The following is a 20,539-nucleotide window of genomic DNA, read 5'->3' on the forward strand; positions in this document are numbered from 1 at the left end:
TGCGTGAATGTTCTCCAGACCAACAACTTCTCTAATTAAAGAAAAAAACAAACCACTGAATGGTAGGGAAATTATTGAGTCAGCAAGTACAGACAGTTCTTTCAAAGATAACTTAGCATGATGGTGGATGATCAAATTTTCTTCTTTTCATTTACCTGTATTGTTAAATCCTTACATAATGTTTACATAGTGCTTATAACACTTCTGAGTTTTTTTCTTACTTGGGTACATGTGGTACTAAATGGCTAAAAGTAAATGCCAGGCCAGGGCACTAAATAATAAATTCATAAAATTAAAGTGCTAAAAGGCACCTTGAAAATGTCCTAGATATATAATGATATTATAACCTGGTTATGGTTTTGCTTTTATTTATTTCAAGGGCAATATTTCCTGCTTGATGAAAATCATCTAATTATAGGATATTTTATACAAGTCAAATATACAAAATCATTAGTCATATATAAATATTGACTCTCCTAGGATTTTTACCCAATATACTGAATGTTATATGGAAGCTGGAATGAGTTGCCATGTGTGATCCCTCAGCAATATTCAGATTAATTTGAGGGTTCAGCCTTAGAGTACCAATACATGGGAAACAAAACCCAAAAATCTAACTAGCAATTTTGTTGTTTCAAGATAGGATGAGTGTAGCATGCTGCTTCCTTTTGAAACTGAGGAGATACTACACATATTCTAATAAATAGTTTGTACAAGACATGTTACAAAGCCAAATGCTTAAATATCTTTTAATTGTGGAAAAAATTAATACACTGTAGATGTACCTCATTTTTAATAGACTAACAGTTTTTTTTAGATCATTTCTTTAAGGCTTTGTTCAGTGCGTTCACATTCTCATCTTCTTCATTAGTGTTTTCTGTATTTTTATCTATTTTTATCCTCTTCCTTGCATGAGCCATCATTTCCTGTTTCTTTGTTTGTCTTGTGTCTTTTTCTGCACACTGTACATTTTAATATATTAAAATATTAACTCTGGAATTTTACTCCCTAGGATGTCTATTTCCTGGTTTTCTAACCAGCTGGTGATAGGACAGAGATCTTCTTGAGCGTCAGCCTTCTCATCAGGAAGGTCTGCCCAAGGTGAATGTACTGTGAAGGGTTTTCCCTGTCTCCTGGGCCACTGTCTTGTCCTGGGCTTTTCTTGTTAGTTGTTTGGAGCTTCCCCGTTTACAGAAGTTTTGTTGTCCCCTCTGTTTCCCAGAGGACAAGCCTACCTCTTCTGGGTATCTGAAGCCAGAAGGCCTTTGTCCCAGGGTGTCTGCCTCTATACTTTCTTACACTCCTTTTGTTACCTCATGCTGCTTTTGTCTGGAGGGCAAATTCTGGGAGGAGTGTCATCCTGGGGAGGACTTTCTCAATCTGGTCTTTCCCAGCCTAAACAGGGCCAGGGACCCACAAAGGGGATGCACAGTGTTCCAAAGGATCCTGTTGAGGGGGTCAGGAAGGGGAAAAAAATTAAAAACCAACTCCAATGGCTCTCCATAGCTGAGCTTTCCTATCCTGTCCAGCAAATGAAGCCCTTCAGGTAACTTTCCCCTTCAGCCCTGAGGAAGCCTTGCATCTCTATATCTCTATCACCTCTGCCCCTGTCCAGGTAGGGTTGAAACAATGGGTGCCACACCTTTATCCAAGACAAGGCGGAAACATTGGTTGCAACTGCCCCTGTCTGGGGTGGGGTGGGCACAATGACTGCTGCAGCCTTTGTCCAGAGTAGTTGAAACAATAGCTGCCCTCAGAGCTGGGACCCAGTGATCGAATTCACTAATCAAAAGCAGTGCTCAGTCATCAGCCATGCACACCAGTGTTCTTGGGGAAAAAGGATATTTATGTCCCTTTCTATTATCAGCAGCTAGCCAGGGTCTGGGCCCTCAGCAGCCTGCTGCAAGAGTGAGGGATGGGCACTGGCAGCCACCATGTGCAGTGAGCAATTTATAATTTATCAGCCTTTTCCTCCTGCTCTTCCCTGGATGCTGCACAGCATTCTTCTGGCCTCTGGAGTTTCAAAACAGTTGTCTCAGACAGTCTGCCTTGTAATAGTTGTTTTGGTGGGAGGATTGAGTACTGGAGCTCCTCACTCCACATCTTCTCTGGAATTCCCCAAATAAATTTGATTGGCTGCGGGAAGGTGATGGCATTGCAACATTCAAAATGTGATTAATCCCACTAATGGAATGCTAGGGAGGGGTTAGAATGGGAAGATTTAGGCTGTATACATGTTTCCGCAATTAAAAAAGAAAAAAAAGACAGTCTAAATAGATAATGACAATGAAATGCCAAGGATGATCCTGGATGGGATCTGAGGATGGAGGAGAGGAGGCTCAAAGGGACACATCTGGGACATAAGAAATAAAAAAGGAAATATAGAATGTAAGCTTTGTATCAATGTTGAATTTCTTGAACTTCTTAGCTGCATTTAATGGGATTGCATAAAAGAAAGTTCTGTTCATGGGAAATGTATATGTAAATTATATTGTTTGTTCAAGGATGTGTGCAGCTTGCTCTCATATGTTCAGAAGACAGAGCAATAGATGATGGATGATAGGGAGGGAGGGAAAGAAAGAAATGGTGGTGTGACAGGATGTTAAAGTTGGTGGATCAGGGTATCAGGGGAGGGGGGTTGGGGTATGCTGGAGTTCTGTGTATGGGGATTGTATTGTTTTTGCAACTGCTCCTGTAAGTTTGAATTTATTTCAAAATAAAACTTAAAAAAATTGATTGGCTTTTCCATTCTTTCAAAGTAAGCTGTTGGGACTGCGTGGAATCTGTAAATCATTTTGGTTAGAGGTGACATCTTAATAATATTTAGCCTTCCAATCCATGAGCTTAGAAAGTGCTTTCATATATTTAGATCTTTTTTATTACTTTCAACAAAGTATTGTAGTTTTCCAAGTATAATTCCTTTACATCCTTGGTTCAATCTATCCCTAGATATTTGATTCTTTTAGCTGATATTATAAAGGGAATTTTTTTTCTTGATTTCCTCCTCAGATTGCTCATTACTGGTATTGAGAGACACTAGTGATTTCTGCATGTAGATCTTGTAACCCTGCCACTTTGCAGAATTCATTCATTAGCTCTAGGAGCTTTGGTATAGTTTTGGGGACTTTCTATAAATATGATCTTGACAAATGCAAATAGGGAAAGTTTTTCCTTCTTCCTTTACAATTTGGATGTCTTCTCTTTTTCTTGTTCTGGCTCAAACATCCAGTACAATGTTGAATAACAGTGGTGACTGTGGGCATCCTTGCTTTTTTCCAGATCTTAGAAGGAAATTTTTCAGTCTTTGACTATTAAGATGTTAGCAGTGGGTTGTCATAGATGCCCATTATCATGTTGAGAAAGTTTCCTTCTATTCCTATTTTTCTAAGTGTTTTTATCAAGAAACTATGCTGGATTTTATAAAAATATGCCTTTTCTGCATCAGTTGAGATGATCATGTGGTTTTTCTCCTTCATTGGGTTAAGGTGGTGTATTACATTAATTGATTTTCTTATGCTGAACCATGCTTGCATAACAGGGATAAATCCTACTTGACCATGGTGTGCAATTTTTTAATGTGCTGTTGGATTCAATTTGCTAGTACTCTTTTGAAGATTTTTGCATCTATATACATAAGAGTAACTGGTCTGTAGTATTCTTTTCTTGTAGTATATTTATCTGGCTTTGGTTTTAGGGTGATTTGAGCCTCAAAGAATGAGTTGGGCAATGTTGCTTCCTGTTAAATTTTTTGGAACAGCTTGAGGAGAGTTGGTATTAATTATTCTTAGAATGTTTGCTAAAATTCACCTTTGAAGCCAAATGATCCTGGGCTTTTCTTTGTTGGGAGGTTTTTGATGACTAATTCAATCTCTCTAATTGCAATTGGTCTGACGAGATCTACTATCCTTTTAGGAATTTGTCCATTTCTTTTCACCTAGGTTGTCTAATTTGTTGACATACAGCTGTTCATAATATCCTTTTATGATTCTTTTTATTTCTATGGGGTCAGTAGTAATGTCTCCCCTATCATTTCTGATTTTGTTTATTGGCATCTTCTCTCATTTTCCTGTCAGTCTAGCTAAGGGTTTGTCAATTTCATTGACCTTTTCAAAGAACCAACTTTTGGTTTTGTTAATGATCTCTATTATTTTTTATCTGTGTTTCATTGATTTCTGTTCTCATCTTTGTTCTTTCTTTCCTTTGGCTTGCTTTAAGTTTAGTTTGCTGTTCTTTTTCTAGTCCCTACAGGTCTGAAGTTTTGCCTTTGATTTTAGATCTCTATTCCTTTTTTAATCGAGTATACAGAGCTATATATTTCCCTCTCAGCACTGGCTTCACTGCCTTCCATAAATTTTGATATATTGTCATCTCAATTTCATTTGTTTCAAGATATTTACTGATTTCTCTTGTAATTTCTTCTGTGATTCATTGATCAAGAGTATTTATTCAACTCTCATATATTTTCTGATTTTCCAATTATCTGCCTGTTATTGATTTCCAGCTTCATTCTACTGTGGTTAGAGAAGATGATTTGTTTAATTTCCATCTTTTTAGATTTATTAGGATTTGTTTTGTGACCCAACATGTGGTCAAATCCTGGAGAACAATCCATTTGCACTTGAGAAGAATGTATATCCTTCTTCTTTGGGGTTCAGTGTTCTGTGTATATCTATTAGGGCTTGTTCATTTATCATTTTATTCAAGTTCTCTGTTTCCTTATTGATCATCCATCTAGATATCTTATCAACTGCTGAGAGTGATGTATTGAAATCTCCAACTATTATATACAGGTGTCTATATCTGCCTTCAGATTTGCCAGTGTTTGCCTCATATTTGGGGGCATCATTTTTTCTTATGATTCTTATTTATTCCTGGTGGCTTGATCCCTTTAATACATAGAGCCCTTCTTTGGTCCTATAAGAGTTTGGGATTTAAAGTCTATTTTTTCAGATAGTATAACAGCTACCCCAGCTCTTCTTTTGGTTAATACTTGCATGGAATATCTTTTTCCATCCTTTCACTTTAAACTTACTTGTGTTTTGGGGTCTAAGGTGAGTCTCTTGTAAGCAACATATAGTTGGATCATGCTTTTTTTATCCATTCTGTAAATCTGTGTCTTTTGATTGAGGTGCTTAATTGATTAACATTCAGTATTATTACTGTAAAGACAGTACTTTACTATAGCCATTTATCCTTTGATTTTAAGTCAGTTTTGTCTCTCTTTTTTCTTATTGCCACTTTCTTTTCTGTATAGTTTATTTATTGTGATGTATATAACTGATCCCTTCCTCATTACTGATTCTGTATATTTTTAAAATACTTTCTTTGTGATTACCTTGAGGTTTATATTACACAACCCAACCCTATAACCTAATTTGAAAAAGTACCAACTTTTCTTCAATAACATGCATGTTCTCTGTTCCCATTTCCCCTCTTTTGTTTTTGTCACATTACCTCTTTATATTTTGCATGTTCCTTACCAGGAAATATGGCTTTTTCTTATTTAATTGTATTCCAACTATTAAAGGAATTAAAGAGTAGAGTTATACATTGAGTATACAGTTCTATTGGGTTTTACATTTATTCTTTTAGCTACCTTTACTGACAATTTCACACTACCAAAAGCCACTCCCTCCTGTCTTTTCCTTTCAACCTGAAAAACTCCCATTGGTAATTCATGTCAGGCAGGTCTTTTGTTTTTGAACTCTGTTTATGTTTATCAATGAATATTTTAAACTCTCCCTCATTTTTGAAGGACAATTTTGCTGGATAAAGAATTTTGAGCTGGCAGTTTTTCTCTTTCACTACCTTAAATGTATCATTACCACTGCCTTCTCACCTCCATGGTTTCTGACAAGAGATCAGCACTAGTCTCATTGAGGATCCCTTGTATTTGAAAATTTAGTTTTCTCTTACCTTTTTCAGAATACTTTATCTTTGGTATTTGACATCCTGATTAGTATGTTTCTCTGAGTAGGTCTATTAGGGTTTATTCTGTTTGGAGTGTGTTCCAGTTCTTGGATATTTATATTTATGTCTTTCATAAGAGCTGGGAAATTTGGGGTGGTTATTTCTTCAAATATTCTTTCTTCCCCCTTTCTTTTCATTTTCCTTATGGAACACCCATGATGCATATGTTTGTACATTTCATGACATCAGTCAAATTCCTGAGACACTGCTCAATACTTTTCTATCCTTTTCTCTGTCTGTTCTTATGACTAGATGATTTTGATTGACTTGTCTTCTACTTCACTGATTCTTTCTTCTGTCTGTTCAAATCTGTTGTTGTATGCCTCTAATGTATGCATCTTTCATCTCCATAATTTCTAAATTTTTTTAATTTTTGAATTCTTCATTTCCTTCTTGATATCCATTAGCCCTATAGCCTCCATTATTCATTTCTTTCCATATTTTCCTCCATCTCTTGAATTGATTTAGGAGATTTATTTGAACTTCTTTGATTAGTTTTTCCAAATTCTGTGTCTCCTCTTAAGTTTTAATTTGTTCCCCTGACTGAGCCATATCTTACTGTTTCTTATTGTTACTTGTAATTTTTTGCTGATATCTGGGCATCTGATTATTTTGATGTGTTAACTCTGAAGGTCAGTTTCTCCCTCTCACCTAGGATTTTATTCTTGATTAGCTTTGTGTTAAGGCTCTTCTTTGATGCTTGGGCCAACTTATTCTGGACCCTCAGAGTAGCCTCTGTTTAAATATTCAGCTTTTCTAGGCTTTCTGCACCTGATTTTTGCCCCAGATATGTGATACAATTTTTAAAATTGCCCTTTTTTTGTGCAATTGTTTCACCTCCAGGAGAAAGCTTCCTTTCCTCTGTTCCTTCTCCAAGAATCTTGATCTGTTCTGTTTGCTTTTGTGCAGAATTTTCTCCTCAAATTGTATGATTTGTGTAAAGTTCTCTCCCTCACTTGTTACCCACTTTTCATTGCACTTTTCAGTTCTGTGACCCATTCTGTCTTAGAACAGTTCAGTTTTCCCACTTTTTCCCCTATGAGGCTTTTCTGCCTCCAGTTTCTTCCCCATTAGGTTATTCCACCACAGGGAGTCAAGTGGGGGTCCATTTAGAAAGGTATATTTTGTGCTTAGATGGCCCATGAAACAGAAACTGGACTGAGTGTGTGCACCTCTTGCTAACAGTTCTGCTGTGGTCTCTTTCTCCCCTGGGAGGACCTCTGTATGTGGCACTTCTTAGCAGCATTTTTTCCATGCTGGATCTCTGCAGACTTGGTGTCCCATTGCCTAGATATGGGTGGAGTTCTAAGTCACTGCTGTGAGTGGCTCTAAGGTCTGCATCTGTGGAAGGAGGGACCCAGACTCTGCTGCCTCTGTGTGACTCTTAGGCCATGCAAGACCAACTGAGGGGCAGGGATCTGGACTGATGGGTCCAGACACAAATCTCCCAGTTGATACTGTTTTTTGTTTTTTTTTTTTCCTTTGATTCAGCATCTGTGGAGTCCTTCTCCAGTCTCTATCATACTTCAGAGTTCCAATAAAGTAGTATTTGTCTTTTTATTAGTTGATTCTGAGGAGAGACTTTTCCTGGGGATTTCTTACATTGCCATATTGGTGATGTTACTCTCTCAACAAAGTTTTCAAACAAAGATAACTTCCTGCACTTCCAGCTGTATTGTTTTCCTGAAAATTAAATCCTTTCTATTTTTCACTGTATCCCAGAATGTATAAAGCTTCACATCTCAGGACACACAAAAGTCAGAGTTTAGGATTTAGACAAAGAATGATCTATATTTAAAATTGGGATATTTACTTGGTTCTTATAAAACACCAAAGGACACATTAAAGGCAGTTTCTTTCTTTTCTATATCACTTGATAGAATTAAAATACATAATCTCTCTTCAGTGTCTATCTAAATAGATGTATAAATTTAATAGTTAGATATCATAAAGCAAAATTAATTTTTAAAACATGTGCATTTATGGGTTTTTAGCTATATCAAAAGGGTGGGCACAGTCTGACCTCAGAAACACTCTCACCTACCCTGGAGTGCCAACCCTTATCATTCACCTGTCCCAATTTCCTCATGATAGGCTACATGTGGTGAACACTGAGGAGCAAGCTGCTTTACAGGTGAGATTAAATCACCTATGTTGCTAACTAAGGAACACTGAGTGGGAGATGCACATCAATTAATTGTCACACAAAACTAGCTCTCAAGAGCTCTTTTAGGTCCATTTTATGTCATAGCAGCTTATTTTAGAAGTGAGCCTGTCATATCATTCACTTATTGCAGAGGTTAACATTTGACCACACAAAGTCATAGACACTGTTGATCAAGTGTATGCAAGTGCATATATGTGTCTTTGTTTTCTAAAGATATGAGGAAAATGGGCATCCCCTAAATGGTTTAGAAAGAGTTGAGCACTGAAAACAATACCCAGTACTTAGATATTGTGTAATGAGATTTACTAAATATGTTGACTTCAAAGGCAGGAAAATTGGACCAGGTGAAGAGAATACTATCCCAATTGTAAAAGGACAATCACAGAGGAAGATGTGCACTGCCAACTAGCATTGCCTCTTTTTCTAAACCACAGAGAGCAGAGAAAAATTATGTCAAGAAAAAAGGCATTTTCTTCAATGCATAGAGAAGATACAGAAGAGAAGAGTGAATTGGGAAGCAAGCAATTTCTCCCTGATAAGTTAAAGTCATTCATAATAAACTTGTCTACCCAAGTTCCTGAAGTACTTTTGTTGGAGTGGAAGATGTGAATTATCCTGTCTTTTGATCTCAAAATAAGTTCAAAATAAGACAAATGTGATTTTCTGCCCATGGTGAGAAAGTAGAACTCAAAACCTTTTACTTTATGTTATACATGAAAAAAAAAAAAAAAAAAAAAAAGGAAAGAAAAGAAAAGAAAGGAAAAGTTTATATATCAATTCCCTTAAGGAAATCTTAGCATGGATTTTCAACTGCATCCCATTTATCAAATAAACTTCTCCCTAGGTGAAGAGAGGAAACACTAGATAGATTGCAAAGTTCACTATGTATGTGTCCTTTAAGTTAAGAGATATTGCAGTTGACAACTGTCAGAGGTGACTGAAATGGTGGTTAGGGTCACAGCCCAAAGAGCAAGCTAGAGAGGATAAGAGAGGACACAGGGGATATGCAGGCAGATCTCAAGGGACCCGGAAAGCAAGTACAATCTTTGTAAGCAATGACATAAAAAAAAGAAAATGGTCTGGGAGTCAGAGTATCTGAATTCTAGTCCCAGTTCTAAAATGAATTAGTTGTGAGGTGTTGGCTACAATCTAGTCTTTCTTGCCTTTGGCTGACTTTCAGCTCTTATTTTCTAGGAGTCTATAAAATTATGATGTTGACATATGCACGGAGTTCATTTATAATTCCAGGAGCCAAGCAACCTTACCTTGGTTCAAGGAAGCCCTAGATACAAACAAAACAAAACAAAACAAAATTCTGGTACATCCCAGGATAACCTTCGTCTCATATTGCAATTTGAATGAATATTTGCTGTTCTATTTCTTTGCCTCACAACCAGCCAACATTTTTCCTCCAAACTGGGCTTCTCCTCTCTACCCAATCTCCAATTGCTATATTTATCCTAGTATATTTTGATTGTTTCTATTTATATGTCATTTTGTACAGGGGGATCAAATTCTGTCTCGATGAATGAATCTCCTGAGAGAAGTAATCCATTTTTATAAAATTCTGGGAAGATAATTTCCTACTCAAAATAGAAAGCTGCCATTTCTCTGTCTTTCTGCCTGTGTTTATGGGTTGACTTAAGCATGAAAGCATGTAAATAAGAAATGGGTACTTGAGACAGGGTAAAGAGAAGAGGGTTAGAGAGAGGAGGGAAAAGAAGGTGAGGAGAAAGAGGAAAGGAGATAGAAAAGACAGGAAGCACAAAATAAATCACCTACTAAAGCAGTGAGAAGAAAACCCCATCTCTATTGCCTGAATAAGCACCAAATCAAAATCTTCCCTAATTAAGAAATGTGGCAACAGCATCACACAAGCAAATAAGCAAACAATTTATTCCCCAAAATAAAAATTACTTCAGAACTTTAGCATGAATTTGGAAAACTTGCACATAAATGACTGCTGCTGTTTAGCAACATTACTAAATTATATTAATATCATTGGGCTAAGTGACTGCCTTATACAGTAACTCAGAAATGTTCCTTTGCTCTCTTGAGTATTACATGCCCTTGCTCAAAGGGGTTGATATAGATTTCAAACAGCTACCCTCTGAGTACTCAAATGGCAAAAGGGATGTGTGCTGGCTCAAGCTGCCTCAGGAGGCATTCATCACCAGGGAAGAACCAATCCAAGGTATTAATGGGCATTTTTGGCACAAAGACACTTATCATGATAATGTGATCTCATGTCTCTAATTACATATTCTGGAATGGAACTTTGCCTGTATAGGTAGCATTCAAGCATCCTTGGTTTCTGTAGTTTCACATTCTAAACCTTCACCTGTCCTATGACAAATGTATGATCAGAGTGGATGGAAAAGAACATGTCCATCACCACTATAGGAACCAAACTTAAAACAGACAACTGTCAGACAACTGGCAGTAAATAGATAAGATGTCTTCCTGGAATGTCCTTTCTTTCATTCATTCAATATTTGAGTGACTTTAATGCTAAGCATTGTGCTAGAATTAAAGATAAAACTTGGGGCAGAACAGACACATGTAGCTTGCAGTCTAATGCCAGAGAAAAATACAAGTAAAATAACCACATAAATATGCAATTAAAAATGATGGTAGGAGGAGGATCTAAGATGGCAGCATAGAGAGGAGTGGAAGCTAGGTAGTTCCCCCGGAACAACTAATAAAAAACCAGGAACAACTAGTAAATAATCCAGAATAATTGTGGGGGGACAAACGTGACTGTCCACTCATCACACACCAACCTGAGTTGGGAGGAATGCCCGAGATCACAGCAAAAAATCTGTAAGTAAAAACTGCAGATCCAAGCCGGGAGACCCCTCCCCCCACAGCCCAAGCTGTAAAGCCTCATGGTGCTAGATAGATGCTCTCTCCCAGCAAGTGAATATAGCTCAGCTGAGCTTCAACTGGGGTTTTAACTAGTGAGAGTGAACTGCTCACTACCAGCTATGAATCCCCAACAAGCAAAGAGGCTTTAGGTGATGACTAACCTTGGAGAGCTGGAGGGTCACCATGGACTAGCCCTGAAGGGGACTTTCTGTCCCTGTTTCAGCTCAGTGGAGAAATCCTCAGCCATTTTCAGTTCCCACTACTCTGACCCAGACAAGGGTGGAGTTAGCACAGGCAGAGAAAGACCATTTAAATGCTAATGACTTCTCCCTAGGGGGTCCATCTTCTCTAAGAGGAAAGGGGTGGGGCCCAGCTCTACTACCTGCCTTCCATTCAGAACCAGACCCTAGAGCCTGGGGGAAAACAGCCATGGGCCACACCTCCTTATACCAGTCTGGAGTTACAGGCTGACAGGTGCCACTTGCTGGGCAGAAAAGCACAGTGACCTGAGGCATCACAGGGTGTACCAACTTTCTAAGACACACCCTCAGGGAAATTGGATATTGAATATTTCTTCCTTCTGGGACCTGAGCCCGTTCTGGTCTGGGAAAACCTGATGGGGGTAACCAAGGAAACCATACTTAGACAACAGAAAATTACAACCTACACTAGGAAAAATGAAGTTATGGCCCAGTGAAAAGAACAAACTTGCACTTCAACTGAGACACAGGAATTGAAATAACTAATACTAAGTCAATTCAAAAAGTTTAGGGAAGATATGGCAAAAGAGCTGAACTGTATAATGAAACACAAGCACTGGGCATACATAAGGTAGAAATTGAGAGTTCAAAAGACTAAGTGGAAGAATCTATAGAAATGAAAGGCACAAAACAAGAGATGAAAAACACAATGGAAACATACAACAGCAGATCTCAAGAGGCAGAAGAAAACACTCAGGAACCAGAGAACAAGGCACCTGAATGCCTACACACAAAAGAACAGATAGAGAAAAGAATGGAAAAATATGAGCAACATCTCTAGGAACTTAAGAACAAAATGAAAATTAGGAATGTACATGTCATTGGTGCCCCAGAAGGAGAAGAGAAGGGAAAAGGGGCAGAAGCAATAATAGAGGAAATAATCAACGAAAATTTCCCATCTTTTATGAAAGACATAAAATTATAGATCGAAGAAGCACAGCGTACCCAAACAGAATAGATCTGAATAGGCCTATGCCAAGACACTTCAGATTATCAAATTACAAAGATAAAGAGAATCCTGAAAGCAGCAAGAGAAAAGTGATCCATCACATATAAAGGAAGCTTGATAAGACTATGTCTGGATTTCTCAATAGAAACCATGGAGGCAAGAAAGAAGTGGTGTGTAACATTTAAGATACTGAAGGAGAAAAAACACCAACCAAGAATCCTATATCCAGCAAAATTATCCTTCAAATATGACAGAGAGCTTAAAATATTCTCTGACAAACAGAGAATGACAGAGTTTGTGAACAAGATACCTGCTCTACAGGAAACACTAAAAGAAGCACACCGCAGACACAAAGGAAAAGACAGGAGTGAAAGATTTGGAAAACAATTTTGGGAGACAGTAGCACAGCAATGTAAGTACACTGAACAAAGATGACTGTGAATATGGTTGAAAAAGGAAGACTGGAACCATGTGGGACACCAGAAAAAAAGACAAATGATAAAGACTGGGACTGTATAACTCAGGGAAACCTAGGTGCTCAAGGATTGTAATAAAAGGTACAAACACGTTTTTACATGAGGTAGAACAAATAAATGTCAACATTGCAAGGCATTAAAAATAGGGTGGGATTGGGGGAAAATACAATCAATGCAAACTAGAGACTATAATTAACAGAAACATTGCATTATGCTTCCTTTAATATAACAAAGGCAATACACCAAAGCTAAATGCATATGGGGGGTGGGGAATAGGGGAAGAGTATGGGACTCCTGGCATTTTTTACGTTGTCTGACTCTTTATTCTACTTTAGGTTAATGCTATCTTTCCTTTTGTCACTTCCTCCATCTTTGTGGAAGAAATGGAGATGTCCTTATATAGATAGTGGCAATGGTGCTGAATACATAAATATGTGACTATACAGGGAACCAATGATTGTTTACTTAGGACAGAATGTATGGTGTGTGAACAAAACCATCTTAAAAGAAATGGGTTGATGAAGAAACCTTGAGGGTACTATATTGAGTGAAATAAGACAGACACATAAAGGCAGATATTGCAGGGTCTCACTGATGTGAACTAATTATAATATGTAAACTCATAGACATGAAATATAAGTTACCAGGATATAGAATGAGGCTAAAGAATGGGGAGAGGTTGCTTATTATGAAAAGAATGTTCAACTAGGGTGAACTTAAATGTTTGGAAATGGACAGGGGTGATAGTAACATGTTGTGAGAATAACTAACAGTGCCAAAAGGTGTGTGAAGGTGGTCAAAAGCGTAAGCCCGGAGTCACGCATGTCATCAGAAGGAAAGTTGGAGGTTAAAACAGTGAATCTTGTGGTGGACAATGTCCATGATTAATTGTACAAATATCAGAAATCTCTCTCATGAACTACACCAATACTATGATCAATAATGGAGGGGGTGTGGTTAGGAATATGGGAGGATTTGAGTTTCCTTTTCTTTTTTTGTCTTTATTTCTTTTCTGGAGTAACGAAATGTTCTAAAAATTGAAAAAAAATTGCATTGATGGATGCACAGCTGTATGATGGTACCACGGGCAATTGATTGTACACTTTGGATCTTTGGATAATTGTATGGTATGTGAACAATCTCAATCAATGTATATATATATATATATATAAAATTCAAAAAATGATCAAAAAAAATGATGGTAAACACCATGAAGAAATCAGAGAGGATGCCATTAGAACAAATAAGAGAAACTAAACCTAATCTGAAGTCAGAAATTTCCCCTAAGGAAGTCATGTCTGAGCAGATTGCTGTAGGAAAGAATGAATTATCCAGATAAAAACTGGAGAAGGAGAGTTCCAAGCAGCATTAACAGGATGTATAAGTCACCTGAGGTTTGAAGGAAACTGGAACCTTGGAGGATAAGAGAAAGCCAGCGTAGCTGGGATAATATTAACTGAAAGCAGTGAGAAGAAGATGAAGAAGTGGTCAGGGTGGAGCATGCAGCACCTTAGAGGCCAAAATAAAGACTTAGGTTTTATCCTAAAAGCAATGATAAGCATCAAAAACTAAGCAGAGCATTGTGACACATTAGTCTCTTAACTTGTAATGTCAGTGAAAAGACCAGATGAATGGGTACAAGAACGGGTGAGACGAGCTCCATTATAAAGGTTGAGATTTTGCTAGTTCAAGCACAGGTGATGTTGGGTAGATATTTAGACAAAAATATTGAGGAGGTAAAATCAACAGGAATTGGGTAAGGGCATGAGAAAGAGGAATATGTAAAGAAATATTTGTAAATTTCTGGATTGTACAGGTTGGTAGATGGTGGCAACATTAACTGGGACAGCACGGAGCAACAGTAAGCATTTAAGAGATCACTTTGTGGCATGTAGGATCTGAAGATGGCTGTGAGGCACAAACTGCTTGCCTTGTTGCCTGGCCTTTCTCATCTCACCTCCCCTTATTCTTTAAGCATGCCTTCCAATAATTCCAAATTCGTCTCATTCTGTTTTTCAGAAAAACTCAACTCTATACCAGCTCTATTTCCAAACTCAGTTCCTCCTCTGCAAATAGGAGAGGAGAAAAAAAGAAAAAGAATCAATATGCTTAGGTGAAACAAAAGAGCATCTGTTCTTGAGCCACACAAAGAACACACAGAGTTCTCTAGAAGAATCACCTTCCTTGGAAGGCACCTGTGGTTTTAAATAGCAATGTTCTCTTTTACCCTCAGTGTATAAGAATTAACCTTTCTGAATCAACCTTTCTACAATGAACATACCTAAAGAATCTTATTTTACACCTTGATGAAGATTACATGTCCCTTCAAGGTCAGTAACAACCAACAATCTCTAGATCTACCAAAGGGCTTGGTCCTGAAACCAGCAGAATTTCTTCCTGTTTTAAAGGTGGCAAGGAGAGCTTGAACTCCCAATATGAAAGGCCAGAAGTCTGGACATGGTGGAATCTGAGACTCTAGCTCAGCTTTCAGAGGTTTAATAATAGTCATAATTGTTTCAGTCATAATAATAAAATTAAATAAACTTAATAGTACCATAGATATAGTACAAACTTTTGAAGGTTAGAGAAACACTTGTGTGCATCAAGATCTCGCTGTACTGGTAACAATATGCACACATTGAGACACAGCCTGACAACATCAGATAAGTTCCTTTGTTTACTCATCTACAAAATGGAGAAAATGATTGTAACTTCTTTACAGGGTTGTGGTGAGGATTAGATGACTTAACTCATATAAAGTTTACATGAGTACCTTGTCCACAGTGTTCAACAGTGTTAACTAATGTTATTGCATTAAGAAAATTAATCAAAACCATTAGTTTGTTAACAATCCCATTACTACTGAAAGAAAAACTAGAATTTAAACCCCAGTTTCTCTGCCTACTCTAAATCATAAAACTCAAGTGGGGTAAAGGTGAGGAGTGTAACTAGAAGTCACAGGTTTTTTAGCCATGTAGGCAAATGACATACTGTAATTTTAAAATATTTTTCAGAGTCATTTTACCATTCAGGTCCCATCATGGCAAAGTTATTTTATTGAAAAGAATGTAAAATGGAATTTCTTCACAAACTCTGCTCACTAGGAATTTAAAATGTTATCATATGCTAACTTACACCTGGGTATTTTGAGTATATGTTTAAAATCTAAAATTATCAGAATTCAACTTCATATTCCCCCAATTTTCTTACATGAATCACATGCTCCATGCAAACTAAAATCAATCCATCAATTATCTAATGTTATTAAATATTATCAGAAATTCATTCATTCATTTAAAAAAAATAAGTACCAACCATGTGCCAGGCATTACTTTTGGGGCACTGAGAAACAAGGCATTATTAAAAGACAGTCTCTTCCCTCAAATAGCATATTCTAGTGAATGTAAAATGAAAAGTTCAGAAATTCAACTTCCTGGGGTGCTCTGTCAAACATTAGCATGGTTTGGGATATATGTCAGTTAGTTCTGTATTCTAGAGGTGCTTTGCATTCCATTATTGTTACCCATATCCTCTTTAGAGAAGAAAACAAACAGGAAAACAATGACACAAAGTTTTGTAGCATTATTAAATTAATAACATTTTTCCTGTTATTCAAGGAATTGGCACTTTTGACTTGTTCTAAGGACACTAATATCTAATCTCACACACTCTCTCTTCTCAATATCATGTAAAGTGTATGGGGAGGGAGGAGGCGGCCTTAGCAGCTCCGAGCCCACGGGGCCATGGGGCGGGGGGGATGCGTACCCACCCGAGGAGCCGATGGTGGAAATGGGGAAGGATGACCAGGAGAAGATCGAATGGCAGGAACTGCTTGAGTGCCGAGAGCAGGTGGGAGCATCTGAGGGGGGAAGGACGCGGGCCTGGTGGCCGAGGCCGAGGCCCTGGCTGCTGGCTGGATGCTCGACTTCCTCTGCCTCTCTCTCTGCCGGGCCTTCAGCGGCGGCCGCTCCGAGGACTTCCATCCGAAGCGTGACAGCGCCGAAGCTATTATTCATGGACTGTCCAGTCTCACAACTTATCAGTTGAGAACGATATGTATTTGTCAGTTTTTGACAAGAATTGCAGCAGGAAAAACTCTTGATGCAGAGTTTGAAAGTGACGAACGAATTACACACTTGGAATCAGCACTGATGACTTGGGCTTCAATTGAAAAGGAACATAAAAACTTCATGAAGAAATACAGAATTTAATTAAAATTCAGGCTATAGCTGTTTGTATGGAAAACAGCAATTTTAAGGAAGCAGAAGTCATCTTTGAAAGGCTATTTGGTGACCCAAATGCTTATATGCCTTTAAAAAGGAAATTGCTTAAGGTAATCTCTCAGAAAGATACACTCCATTCTGTTTTTCAACACTTCAGCTATAACCACATGATGGAGAAAATTAAGTTATGAGGATTTTGTGCTAAGCGAAAAGTTATCAGCTTTTCTAATAAAGGCAGCAGCAAAAGTAGCGGAAAGTAAAAGATCAAGAACAGTAACCGCTCAAGATAAACCTAACGGTAATAATAACGAAATGGAAACTGAAGCTAATTTGTGTATAAGAAAAAGTGTTAGTGACACACAGTCTGCAGTAACTGAATCCTCAGAGGGTACAGTATCCTTACTGAGGTCTCACAAGAATCTCTTCTTATCTAAGTTTAAACATGGAACCCAACAACAAGATCTTGATAAGAAAGAGGAAAGAGCAGGAACTCTTCAAAGTAGAAGAAAGAAAGAAGAAAACTGTAGAAGAGTCCCTGGAAGCAAGAGACTTCATGTTTTAAACAGTCAACCAGTATCTCCTGAAAAACATTGATCTAGAAAAAAACAGGCATGGCTTTGGGAAGAAGACAAGAATCTGTGATCTGGCATGAAGAAATACAGGGAGGGAAACTGGTCTAAAATATTATTACATTATAAATTCAACAACCAAACAAGCGTCATGCTAAAAGATAGATGGAGGACTATGAAGAAACTAAAACTGATTTGTTCAGACAGTGATGGCTGAATCTATTTGCAAAAGCTTGACAAGAAGCTATTTTGATAGCTACGTTTGTTTTAAACTTGCTAGTCATTGATGTATCTTAATATTTTTGTTTGAAAGCATTATAGTTGTTTTCTATAAAACAAAGTTTTTGATTCATTTGAGGATTTGTACTATAAGAATAGCATTATGTGCCATGATTGTATTCTTAAGAACCTTTTTAGCTTGATAAAATTGTTCAGCCCTACCACATTCAGTACTTCCACCCACAAATCTTGGTTTGATTAAAAGAAGGATGAAAACATGGGAAAAAATATTTTTATTAATCTATTCTGTCACTGTAGGCTGACCTCATCCCTGTAACAAACACATATAAATGATTTTCCATCAGTGAAAGTACCTTTGGCATAAGAGGTAATTACTTGATTTATGGCTTTAATATGTTATTTAATTACCAAGACATCTGTTTATAGAATAAATGTATATACAAAGTCATCTATCAATTATACTGTACTTAAATTTTCATCTAAAGAGAAAAACTTGAAAATTAATACCCATAGGACAGAACTTGTACTATAAGCATGAATAGCTTCATGTCTCATTTAAGTACATTTTAAGTTCTATTCTGGTGTTAAAATTTTGACAAATATGGTTTTGAATGAAGTTTCTTTATAACCTGGAGCCATAAACATCAGATTATCTGATACTTTCATTTAATAAAATAATATTGAGCCTAAATGGTATTCTGGAAATGGTTAAATTGGTATTAACCACAATGATTTTAGCATCTACAATAAATATTATGTAGATGAGACCATACATAATCTTAGGAAATTTTGAGTTTTCACCAACATTTTATTCATTAGAGGATTCAGTCAGAAGAATAACGGAATTCAGCATCTGTAGTGAAATGCACCTTGTTTAGAAAGTGAGTGAATATATTATCTATAATTTAGAGTATTTAAGTATTTGTGTAAAAAAAAAGGATGCTAATATTTTATACTCCATATTCCATTTCCTATTAAAAGTTTTATGTATTACTTACCATTGCCCCTGAATTTATATTGTCCTACACATATAGTAAACAGAAATGTGGATAATTACCATAGGCTTCCCAAGTCACTATCCTGTTACACCACTAATTACTGTATGCTTCCTGACTCACTCTGTGCTGTTAAGCCCCTAGTGTTTATCACAGGCATTTGACAATATTGCCAAAGCTGGCATGAGTCAAGATGAACTTGCAGGCTAACCAACTTTCTTTCCAAACACATAAATCATCAAGTCTAGATTGTCATTAATGGTAAAATACATCATCATTTTATATAACACTAAAAAAGAATAATCAATCACTATCAATTATGTAGCATGGTGCTTTCTTATTTAGAATTTCATTTTTCATATAAAAAGTTATTTTAGATTTCTTTAAACAAATTTTTAATCATATAAATTTTGTGGATACATAAAAAGGAAATTATAAGCAAAATAAATCTCTGTTCTAAAATGTTTTCATCTTCAGGGTCTGACTGTTCTGAATCACTTCTTTTTAATTGAAATTTTTATTGACCTAATGCAGATTCACATGCAGTTGTAAGAAGTAATACAGAGAGATCAATCCCTTGTACTTTTTGCCCAGTTTCCACCAATGGTTACATTTTGTATCATTACCATTAGGATATTGACATTGATAGAATCCACCAGTCTTATTCAGAGTTCCTCCACTTAGTTGTAGTGTGTGTGTGTGTGTGTGTGTGTGTATTAAGTTCTAAACAGTTTTCTCCTGTGTAGGTTTATAAGTCCACAACAGTCAAGATAGCTAAGTTCCAATACCACAGGATCCTTCTATGTCCCCCTTTTAAAACCACCCTCATCTCCCTCTCCCCCAACCTCTGACACCACTCTCTGCCTCCATTTCTAAACTTTTGTCATTGTGATAGGAGAGTAAAGACTTAAGAATCTGTCCCTCTGCTGAAGCTATCATTCAGCTGGCAAAAACAGAATCAACTTTTTTGGAACTCTGGAATCTAATAAAAAAAAAAACTTAACCAGAGGAGTGCTTAATGAAGAGGTTGCTAAATTTCATTGGTCTTGAGACCATTCTGGCCTTTTTTCCTTATCTGACTACCCATTTGCCAGCTCAGCAACAGCCTTGAGGATGGCAGCCCGTGTGCCTGCTGTGGCTTTGCTGGTGTGTTAGAATGGGCAATATGAACCTTGTTTTCAAAGAACTCCTGTGCTTTAGGAACTGTCTGGCCATTCCCTAAGGTCGGCTCAGAACCTTGCCTTTGTTTTGTCCCCTTCTGAACTCTCAGTACTGAAATGGCCTCATTGGTAGTATTTATCAAAAGCATTTAAAGACATTCTAGCCACAGCAACCTGGGACAAGGGATGGTGGACAGAGTAAACAGGCCTAGGACAGAGGAGGATGGGAAGGAAGATAAATAAGGGAATAATCCCTTTGAAGGACTCTTGCATATTAGATAATCTGGAGGACCACACACATGCCCAGGGCTAGATGCATGCTCTTCTAAGACCTGAGAGGACCCTAAGTTTGCATTTCCTTAGCTGATCTCTGGGCTCCACATATGCAAGAGGTGATGGCTAAGGGAGAAATTAAGTGCCCTGGCTAAATGTTGAAGGAGTGCCCAGGTCAGAGCCAATCTGCAAAACCCAGGAAGGAGGGTATCTTTTGGTTGTCTTTTTTTGTCTTGCCCCAGATGGTAAAAGAAATATCTGTCCAGTCACTGGCTGGCTAATAGCAATGGAACAGGGGCTTTAGTGACCACACATGACAGAGAATATAGGTTTTGTTAAAATAGTTTGAAGAAGTCACTGAACATACGGATGACTGCAGTCCACAACAA

At 37.4% G+C, this 20,539-nt stretch overlaps 1 protein-coding gene and 1 pseudogene across 5 annotated transcripts in view; one reads left to right on the forward strand and one right to left on the reverse strand.

Annotated features, from left to right (window-relative positions):
* The window catches only part of LOC119535544 (ankyrin repeat domain-containing protein 26-like), a 961,331-nt gene that overhangs the window by 897,438 nt on the left and 43,354 nt on the right, over window positions 1-20,539 (reverse strand). The gene's annotated exons all lie outside the window — the stretch shown is intronic.
* LOC119534724 lies at window positions 16,388-17,699 on the forward strand (annotated as a pseudogene).

The sequence above is a fragment of the Choloepus didactylus genome, chromosome 5 (genome assembly GCF_015220235.1).
Source record: "Choloepus didactylus isolate mChoDid1 chromosome 5, mChoDid1.pri, whole genome shotgun sequence".
Classification (NCBI taxonomy): Eukaryota; Metazoa; Chordata; class Mammalia; order Pilosa; family Megalonychidae; genus Choloepus; species Choloepus didactylus.